The following is an 11601-nucleotide window of genomic DNA, read 5'->3' as shown; positions in this document are numbered from 1 at the left end:
TCGTCGGGTTCGATTGCCGCGACTTGTGGGGTGGCCGACTGGCGAGCCACCGCACGCCTCTGAAGGAAATATGCCCTAGAGGCAATAATAAAGTTATTATTTATTTCCTTATAATCATGATAAATGTTTATTATTCATGCTAGAATTGTATTAACCGGAAACATAATACATGTGTGAATACATAGACAAACAAAGTGTCACTAGTATGCCTCTACTTGACTAGCTCGTTAATCAAAGATGGTTATGTTTCCTAACCATGAACAATGAGTTGTTATTTGATTAACGAGGTCACATCATTAGTTGAATGATCTGATTGACATGACCCATTCCATTAGCTTAGCACACGATCGTTTAGTATGTTGCTATTGCTTTCTTCATGACTTATACATGTTCCTATGACTATGAGATTATGCAACTCCCGTTTGCCGGAGGAACACTTTGGGTGCTACTAAACGTCACAACGTAACTGGGTGATTATAAAGGAGCATTACAGGTGTCTCCGAAGGTAGATGTTGGGTTGGCGTATATCGAGATTAGGATTTGTCACTCCGATTGTCGGAGAGGTATCTCTGGGCCCTCTCGGTAATACACATCACATAAGCCTTGCAAGCATTACAACTAATATGTTAGTTGTGAGATGATGTATTACGGAACGAGTAAAGAGACTTGCTGGTAACGAGATTGAACTAGGTATTGGATACCGACGATCGAATCTCGGGCAAGTAACACACCGATGACAAAGGGAACAACGTATGTTGTTATGCGGTCTGACCGATAAAGATCTTCGTAGAATATGTAGGAGCCAATATGGGCATCCAGGTCCCGCTATTGGTTATTGACCGGAGACGTGTCTCGGTCATGTCTACATTGTTCTCGAACCCGTAGGGTCCGCACGCTTAAGGTTACGATGACAGTTATATTATGAGTTTATGCATTTTGATGTACCGAAGGTTTTTCGGAGTCCCGGATGTGATCATGGACATGACGAGGAGTCTTGAAATGGTCGAGACGTAAAGATTGATATATTGGAAGCCTATGTTTGGATATCGGATGTGTTTCGGGTGAAATCGGGATTTTACCGGAATACCGGGAGGGTTACCGGAACCCCCCGGGAGCTATATGGGCCATAGTGGGCCTTGGTGGAAAAGAGAAGAGGCTGCCCTAGATGGGCTGTGCGCCTCCCCCTTCTCCTAGTCCTATTATGACTAGGAGAGGTGGCCGGCCCCCTCCTCCTCTTTTCCCCCTCCGCGAATCCTATTCCGACTAGGATTGGGGGGGGGGGAATCCTACTCCTAGAGGGAGTAGGACTCTCCTGAGCCCTCCTCCTTGGCCGGCCAGCCTCCCCCCTCTACTCCTTTATATACGGAGGCAGGGGGCACCTCTAGACACACAAGTTGATCCACGTGATCCATTCCTTAGCCGTGTGCGGTGCCCCCTGCCACCATATACCTCGATAATACTGTAGCGGAGTTTAGGCGAAGCCCTGCTGCTGTAGTACATCAAGATCGTCACCACGCCGTCGTGCTGACGGAACTCTTCCCCGACACTTTGCTGGATCGGAGTCCGGGGATCGTCATCGAGCTGAACGTGTGCTCGAACTCGGAGGTGCCGTAGTTTTGGTACTTGATCGGTTGGATCGTGAAGACGTACGACTACTTCCTCTACGTCGTGTCATCGCTTCCGCAGTCGGTCTGCGTTGGGCACGTAGACAACACTCTCCCCCTCGTTCCTATGCATCACATGATCTTGCGTGTGCGTAGGAAAAATTTTGAAATTACTACGAAACCCAACAGTGGCATCCGAGCCTAGGTTATTTATGTTGATGTTATATGCACGAGTAGAACACAAGTGAGTTGTGGACGATACAAGTCATACTGCCTACCAGCATGTCATACTTTGGTTCGGCGGTATTGTTGGACGAGACGACCCGGACCAACCTTACGCGTACGCTTACGCGAGACCGGTTCCCTCGACGTGCTTTGCACAGAGATGGCTTGCAGGCGACTGTCTCTCCAACTTTAGTTGAACCAAGTATGGCTACGCCCGGTCCTTGCGAAGGTTAAAACGGAGTCTATTTGACAAACTATCGTCGTGGTTTTGATGCGTAGGTGAGATTGGTTCTTACTTAAGCCCGTAGCAGCCACGTAAAACATGCAACAACAAAGTAGAGGACGTCTAACTTGTTTTTGCAGGGCATGTTGTGATGTGATATGGTCAAGGCATGATGCTGAATTTTATTGTATGAGATGATCATGTTTTGTAACCGAGTTATCGGCAACTGGCAGGAGCCATATGGTTGTCGCTTTATTGTATGCAATGCAATCGCGATGTAATGCTTTACTTTATTACTAAACGGTAGTGATAGTCGTGGAAGCATAAGATTGGCGAGACGACAACGATGCTACGATGGAGATCAAGGTGTCGCGCCGGTGACGATGGTGATCATGACGGTGCTTCGGAGATGGAGATCACAGGCACAAGATGATGATGGCCATATCATATCACTTATATTGATTGCATGTGATGTTTATCTTTTATGCATCTTATCTTGCTTTGATTGACGGTAGCATTATAAGATGATCTCTCACTAAATTATCAAGAAGTGTTCTCCCTGAGTATGCACCGTTGCGAAAGTTCTTCGTGCTGAGACACCACGTGATGATCGGGTGTGATAGGCTCTACGTTCAAATACAACGGGTGCAAAACAGTTGCGCACGCAGAATACTCAGGTTATACTTGACGAGCCAAGCATATACAGATATGGCCTCGGAACACGGAGACCGAAAGGTCGAGCGTGAATCATATAGTAGATATGATCAACATAATGATGTTCACCGATGAAACTACTCCATCTCACGTGATCGGACATGGTTTAGTTGATTTGGATCACGTGATCACTTAGAGGATTAGAGGGATGTCTATCTAAGTGGGAGTTCTTTAAGTAAATTAATTGAACTTAAAATTATCATGAACTTAGTACCTGATAGTATCTTGCTTGTTTATGTTGATTGTAGATAGATGGCTCGTGCTGTTGTTCCGTTGAATTTTAATGCGTTCCTTGAGAAAGCAAAGTTGAAAGATGATGGTAGCAATTACACGGACTGGGTCCGTAACTTGAGGATTATCCTCATTGCTGCACAGAAGAATTACGTCCTGGAAGCACCGCTGGGTGCCAGGCCTGCTGCTGGAGCAACGCCAGATGTTATGAACGTCTGGCAGAGCAAAGCTGATGACTACTCGATAGTTCAGTGTGCCATGCTTTACGGCTTAGAATCGGGACTTCAACGACGTTTTGAACGTCATGGAGCATATGAGATGTTCCAGGAGTTGAAGTTGATATTTCAAGCAAATGCCCGGATTGAGAGATATGAAGTCTCCAATAAGTTCTATAGCTGCAAGATGGAGGAGAACAGTTCTGTCACTGAGCATATACTCAAAATGTCTGGGTATAATAATCACTTGATTCAATTGGGAGTTAATCTTCCAGATGATTGCGTCATTGACAGAATTCTCCAATCACTGCCACCAAGCTACAAGAGCTTCGTGATGAACTATAATATGCAAGGGATGAACAAGACTATTCCCGAGCTCTTCGCGATGCTGAAAGCTGCGGAGGTAGAAATCAAGAAAGAGCATCAAGTGTTGATGGTCAACAAGACCACTAGTTTCAAGAAAAAGGGCAAAGGAAAGAAGAAGGGGAACTTCAAGAAGAACGGCAAGCCAGTTGCTGCTCAAGAGAAGAAACCCAAGTCTGGACCTAAGCCTGAAACTGAGTGCTTCTACTGCAAGCAGACTGGTCACTGGAAGCGGAACTGCCCCAAGTATTTGGCGGATAAGAAGGATGGCAAAGTAACCAAAGGTATATGTGATATACATGTTATTGATGTGTACCTTACTAATGCTCGCAGTAGCACCTGGGTATTTGATACTGGTTCTGTTGCTAATATTTGCAACTCGAAATAGGGGCTACGGATTAAGCGAAGATTGGCTAAGGACGAGGTGACGATGCGCGTGGGAAACGGTTCCAAAGTCGATGTGATCGCGGTCGGCACGCTACCTCTACATCTACCTTCGGGATTAATATTAGACCTAAATAATTGTTATTTGGTGCCAGCGTTGAGCATGAACATTAGATCTGGATCTTGTTTAATGCGAGACGATTATTCATTTAAATCAGAGAATAATGGTTGTTCTATTTATATGAGTAATATCTTTTATGGTCATGCACCCTTGAAGAGTGGTCTATTCTTATTGAATCTCGATAGTAGTAATACACATATTCATAATGTTGAAGCCAAAAGATGCAGAGTTGATAATGAAAGTGCAACTTATTTGTGGCACTGTCGTTTAGGTCATATCGGTATAAAGCGCATGAAGAAACTCCATACTGATGGACTTTTGGAACCACTTGATTATGAATCACTTGGTACTTGCGAACCGTGCCTCATGGGCAAGATGACTAAAACACCGTTCTCCGGTACTATGGAGAGAGCAACAGATTTGTTGGAAATCATACATACCGATGTATGTGGTCCGATGAATATTGAGGCTCGTGGCGGATATCGTTATTTTCTCACCTTCACAGATGATTTAAGCAGATATGGGTATATCTACTTAATGAAACATAAGTCTGAAACATTTGAAAAGTTCAAAGAATTTCAGAGTGAAGTTGAAAATCATCGTAACAAGAAAATAAAGTTTCTACGATCTGATCGTGGAGGAGAATATTTGAGTTACGAGTTTGGTGTACATTTGAAAAACTGTGGAATAGTTTCGCAACTCACGCCACCCGGAACACCACAGCGTAATGGTGTGTCCGAACGTCGTAATCGTACTTTACTGGATATGGTGCGATCTATGATGTCTCTTGCTGATTTACCGCAATCGTTTTGGGGTTATGCTCTAGAGACGGCCGCATTCACGTTAAATAGGGCACCATCAAAATCCGTTGAGACGACGCCTTATGAACTGTGGTTTGGCAAGAAACCAAAGTTGTCATTTCTTAAAGTTTGGGGCTGCGATGCTTATGTGAAAAAGCTTCAACCTGATAAGCTCGAACCCAAATCGGAGAAATGTGTCTTCATAGGATATCCAAAGGAAACTATTGGATACACCTTCTATCACAGATCCGAAGGCAAGACTTTTGTTGCTAAATTCGGAAACTTTCTTGAGAAGGAGTTTCTCTCGAAAGAAGTGAGTGGGAGGAAAGTAGAACTTGACGAGGTAACTGTACCTACTCCCTTGTTGGAAAGTAGTACATCACAGAAAACTGTTTCTGCGAAACCTACACCAATAAGTGAGGAAGTTAATGATAATGATCATGAAACTTCAGAACAAGATACTACTGAACCTCGTAGATCAACCAGAGTAAGATCCGCACCAGAGTGGTACGGTAATCCAGTTCTGGAAGTCATGCTACTAGATCATGATGAACCTACGAACTATGAAGAAGCGATGGTGAGCCCAGATTCCGCAAAGTGGCTTGAAGCCATGAAATCTGAGATGGGATCCATGTATGAGAACAAAGTATGGACTTTGGTTGACTTGCCCGATGATCGGCAAGCAATTGAGAATAAATGGATCTTCAAGAAGAAGACTGACGCTGATGGTAATGTTAATGTCTACAAAGCTCGACTTGTCGCGAAAGGTTTTCGACAAGTTCAAGGGATTGACTACGATGAGACCTTCTCACCCGTAGCGATGCTTAAGTCCGTCCGAATCATGTTAGCGATTGCCGCATTTTATGATTATGAAATTTGGCAGATGGATGTCAAAACTGCATTCCTGAATGGATTTCTGGAAGAAGAGTTGTATATGATGCAACCGGAAGGTTTTGTCGATCCAAAGGGAGCTAACAAAGTGTGCAAGCTCCAGCGATCCATTTATGGACTGGTGCAAGCCTCTCGGAGTTGGAATAAACGTTTTGATAGTGTGATCAAAGCATTTGGTTTTATACAGACTTTCGGAGAAGCCTGTATTTACAAGAAAGTGAGTGGGAGCTCTGTAGCATTTCTGATATTATATGTGGATGACATATTGCTAATTGGAAATGATATAGAATTTCTGGAAAGCATAAAGGGATACTTGAATAAAAGTTTTTCAATGAAAGACCTCGGTGAAGCTGCTTACATATTAGGCATTAAGATCTATAGAGATAGATCAAGACGCTTAATTGGACTTTCACAAATCACATACCTTGACAAAATTTTAAAGAAGTTCAAAATGGATCAAGCAAAGAAAGGGTTCTTGCCTGTGTTACAAGGTGTGAAATTGAGTAAGACTCAATGCCCGACCACTGCAGAAGGTAGAGAGAATATGAAAGATGTTCCCTATGCATCAGCCATAGGATCTATCATGTATGCAATGCTGTGTACCAGACCTGATGTGTGCCTTGCTATAAGTTTAGCAGGGAGGTACCAAAGTAATCCAGGAATGGATCACTGGACAGCGGTCAAGAACATCCTGAAATACCTGAAAAGGACTAAGGATATGTTTCTCGTATATGGAGGTGACAAAGAGCTCACCGTAAAAGGTTACGTTGATGCAAGCTTTGACACTGATCCGGACGATTCTAAATCGCAAACCGGATACGTGTTTACATTAAACGGTGGAGCTGTCAGTTGGTGCAGTTCTAAACAAAGCGTCGTAGCGGGATCTACATGTGAAGCGGAGTACATAGCTGCTTCGGAAGTAGCGAACGAAGGAGTCTGGATGAAGGAGTTCATATCCGATCTAGGTGTCATACCTAATGCATCGGGTCCAATGAAAATCTTTTGTGACAATACTGGTGCAATTGCCTTGGCAAAGGAATCCAGATTTCACAAAAGGACCAAACACATCAAGAGACGCTTCAACTCCATCCGGGATCTAGTCCAGGTGGGAGACATAGAGATTTGCAAGATACATACGGATCTGAATGCTGCAGACCCGTTGACTAAGCCTCTTCCACGAGCAAAACATGATCAGCACCAAAGCTCCATGGGTGTTAGAATCATTACAGTGTAATCTAGATTATTGACTCTAGTGCAAGTGGGAGACTGAAGGAAATATGCCCTAGAGGCAATAATAAAGTTATTATTTATTTCCTTATAATCATGATAAATGTTTATTATTCATGCTAGAATTGTATTAACCGGAAACATAATACATTTGTGAATACATAGACAAACAAAGTGTCACTAGTATGCCTCTACTTGACTAGCTCGTTAATCAAAGATGGTTATGTTTCCTAACCATGAACAATGAGTTGTTATTTGATTAACGAGGTCACATCATTAGTTGAATGATCTGATTGACATGACCCATTCCATTAGCTTAGCACACGATCGTTTAGTATGTTGCTATTGCTTTCTTCATGACTTATACATGTTCCTATGACTATGAGATTATGCAACTCCCGTTTGCCGGAGGAACACTTTGGGTGCTACCAAACGTCACAACGTAACTGGGTGATTATAAAGGAGCATTACAGGTGTCTCCGAAGGTAGATGTTGGGTTGGCGTATATCGAGATTAGGATTTGTCACTCCGATTGTCGGAGAGGTATCTCTGGGCCCTCTCGGTAATACACATCACATAAGCCTTGCAAGCATTACAACTAATATGTTAGTTGTGAGATGATGTATTACGGAACGAGTAAAGAGACTTGCTGGTAACGAGATTGAACTAGGTATTGGATACCGACGATCGAATCTCGGGCAAGTAACACACCGATGACAAAGGGAACAACGTATGTTGTTATGCGGTCTGACCGATAAAGATCTTCGTAGAATATGTAGGAGCCAATATGGGCATCCAGGTCCCGCTATTGGTTATTGACCGGAGACGTGTCTCGGTCATGTCTACATTGTTCTCGAACCCGTAGGGTCCGCACGCTTAAGGTTACGATGACAGTTATATTATGAGTTTATGCATTTTGATGTACCGAAGGTTGTTCGGAGTCCCAGATGTGATCATGGACATGACGAGGAGTCTTGAAATGGTCGAGACGTAAAGATTGATATATTGGAAGCCTATGTTTGGATATCGGATGTGTTCCGGGTGAAATCGGGATTTTACCGGAATACCGGGAGGGTTACCGGAACCCCCCGGGAGCTATATGGGCCATAGTGGGCCTTGGTGGAAAAGAGAAGAGGCTGCCCTAGATGGGCTGTGCGCCTCCCCCTTCTCCTAGGCCTATTATGACTAGGAGAGGTGGCCGGCCCCCTCCTCCTCTTTTCCCCCTCCGCGAATCCTATTCTGACTAGGATTGGGGGGGGGGGGATCCTACTCCTAGAGGGAGTAGGACTCTCCTGCGCCCTCCTCCTTGGCCGGCCAGCCTCCCCCCCTCTACTCCTTTATATACGGAGGCAGGGGGCACCTCTAGACACACAAGTTGATCCACGTGATCTATTCCTTAGCCGTGTGCGGTGCCCCCTGCCACCATATACCTCGATAATACTGTAGCGGAGTTTAGGCGAAGCCCTGCTGCTGTAGTACATCAAGATCGTCACCACGCCGTCGTGCTGACGGAACTCTTCCCCGACACTTTGCTGGATCGGAGTCCGGGGATCGTCATCGAGCTGAACGTGTGCTCGAACTCGGAGGTGCCGTAGTTTTGGTACTTGATCGGTTGGATCGTGAAGACGTACGACTACTTCCTCTACGTCGTGTCATCGCTTCCGCAGTCGGTCTGCGTTGGGTACGTAGACAACACTCTCCCCCTCGTTGCTATGCATCACATGATCTTGCGTGTGCGTAGGAAATTTTTTGAAATTACTACGAAACCCAACAGCCTCACCCACCGCTGAAGCCTCGATCGACCGGAACGTTTGCTCCGGCGGGCTGCAGGGAGGGAGGTCAGCATAGGAGCCGACCGATACTGAGTCGACGGCTGCCGTAGGAGGACGCCACGGACGCACGCGTGAAAGTGCGTTGCCCCGCGGACGGGGAGCGCCTCAATATCGAGTGGCGCTTCTTGGAGCCAAGCGGATTCGTCGGTGACGAATACGAGTGCGCCGAGACGGATCTCGCGGCCCTCGGCCAAACCTCCGCCTGAAACCATGTTGATGGGGATTGGAAAAATCGCAACTTCTCCAACAAGTCGCTAAGACACCTGCCTCAAGGTGGGCGCCAACTGTCGTGGTTCTAAGTCTGACAGTAGAATGGGGGTAGGAATAGGAATGTAGAGGCAAGATCCTAGCTATGGAGGAGTTGTACATGCGAGTTTTACGAGTTCAGGCCCTTCTCGGAGGAAGTAACAACCCTACGTCTCGGAGTCCGGAGGTAGACGATTGGATTATATGCGTGTGAGTTACAGGAGATGCGAACCCTTGTCCCAGAGGAGGAGGGTGACTTATGTAGAGTGCGCCAGGACCCCAGCTCCCCTCCGTTACACAGGGTTCAATGTTCATAAAGATAGAACGTTACAGGTAACGTCTGTAATAAAGTGCTACAAATGATCATTAGATATACGAGTAAATGCCCGACCGTTGCTGTGCAGAACGGCTTTAGGTCTTCTTGTACGTCGAGTGGTCTTTTACATGGTCGAGTGATTGAATAGTCGAGTGACTCAAAGAAGAAGTAGTCTCCGAGTGAATGATAGGTCGAGTGGATTGCGCTCGGCGCCTTTATTAGATCCACCTTGTTTACTCTTGAACTTCTTTGCTTCTAGGACAAGAACCTTAGGTAGGGCGTATAGGTCAGGCCTATTACTCTATCCCAGATCTATGTCCTCATCACTGTCTATAAGTAGGTATGTAGCTAGCAAGGAATCCTTGCAAGTCTCCGGCCGCAAATCAGTCCCCATGAAATATGTATGTATGGTAATTTTCTCGTAAAAAAAAGAGAAAGAAATATGTATGGTAATCACCAAACCGAATACGTGTGCAGAACGGGATGAGCTACCAGATCGGACACGATCGAGGACCCAAATCGGACCGAGCCAGCACATGCACGTAGAGAAGGAAGAAACAATAACTTAAAGGCGAGTTTGACTTTGACTGGCAAACACACGAAACGAAATCGATTCGGTTTGGTGTACATGAATGCATGCTTGCTCAATAATTTGACGTACGTACTCATTGAATGAAGGTTTGTTTAGAACACATCTAGATGTGACATAGTTATCTTATGTTCATTATATTTGTTTTTTTTGTCTTAGTTTTTTTGTTCCTTATTGCTGTGTTATTTGTGAGAGTTTAGATGTGACATCCTTAAAAAATATTTAAATGTGAACTAAATAAATAGTTTGAATAATGTGCACATGCAACTAGCGATCATACCCTCTCTTTTTTAAACACGATACAATTAAAGTCGCTCACATGAAAGAAAACATCTTAGTTTATTTTATTTAGAGAAAAGTATATTTCTCATCCTTCAACTCTTTCAAAAATATAGAAATCGTTTCTTAACTTCAAAACCAGAAAAGCTTAGTCCTTTTAACTTTTAAAACCGGATAAGTTTAATCCCTCAGGTGGTTTTGTGTGGACGTGGAGTGGTTTTTGATTCAGACAGATGCACGAAAGGTGCTCGGCATAATGCCCATCAAGCAGCAGTGCACATGGGAGGTGAAACACGCAAGCAGTGGCGGCAGTGCATGCCGACGGCGCCCGGCAGTGTGCGCACTGAGCGAATATGACGGCGGCACGGCTCGGTGCGCGTCAGCTCAGTGTCTCCACGATGAGGCTGCCCAACAACAACCTGTGCAGGATGCCGCCTTTCTAGCGTTTCCTGCCTACGTGGTAGCTGCTGGAGTGCTGGAGGCAGGACGATGCTCTTGTGCTCTTGTCGCTGCCACCGCTGGTGCTCGTGCACAAGCGCTCCGAGTATGACTGCTCGTGCAGGCGCTCAAAAAACAAACTTTGCACTTACATTTCTTCAGTTCATGTTGAGCTTGGACTTGACATGGCTGTAACTGGATGGAAGGAGGGCACCAACCGAGACGTTTTACAGGAGACGGGGATCGCGAGCTCCTGCAAGGCGCCGGTGCACATTTGTGTCTGGCAGTTGACTGGTGGGCGCGCGATCTTGTCGTAGCTCAAACTCGCTGCACGTCCGCGTCCCAAGTTTCAAGGCGCCTCATCATGGTCCGGTCCTAGGCATCGAATGCAGCGGAGCCGCTTGCTTCTGCTCCCCGGCGCTCGTCGGCACTGGCCATTTGCCGATGTGGCCGGGCGACAGCAGGATCTCTCGGCATAGTGCCGCCCACGGGGGGCACACTTGTCAATCCCGAGTCAAAAACCACTCCACGTCTGCACGATACCACGGTAAGCGGTATGAGAGACTAAATTTATCCTGTTTTAAAAGTTGAGGTACTTAGATTTATTGGTTTTGAGGTTGAGGGACCATTTGTATACTTTTAAAATAATTGAAGGATGAAAAATATACGTTTCCCTTTTATTTAACACAAAAAGACATCATAATTCATATTCTTCGGTACAAGCCATGTGTATGCGAGGGGGAAGGGTCAACACGGCAGCATCGATCTTCTGATGGGGCCAACTTCGTGTGCAATTGAAAGCATAGAAATGCATTTCCATACTTCTAGAACTACACTTCGTGTAGCCACCAATGTTTTTGCTGAAGAAAGAATCAGTGCTCATCATCACTGGCTAATAAATAA

The sequence above is a fragment of the Triticum urartu genome, chromosome 1A, assembly GCF_056163025.1.
Source record: "Triticum urartu cultivar PI428250 chromosome 1A, HENAU_Tu73, whole genome shotgun sequence".
Classification (NCBI taxonomy): domain Eukaryota; kingdom Viridiplantae; phylum Streptophyta; class Magnoliopsida; order Poales; family Poaceae; genus Triticum; species Triticum urartu.
This window is presented reverse-complemented; position numbering follows the sequence as displayed.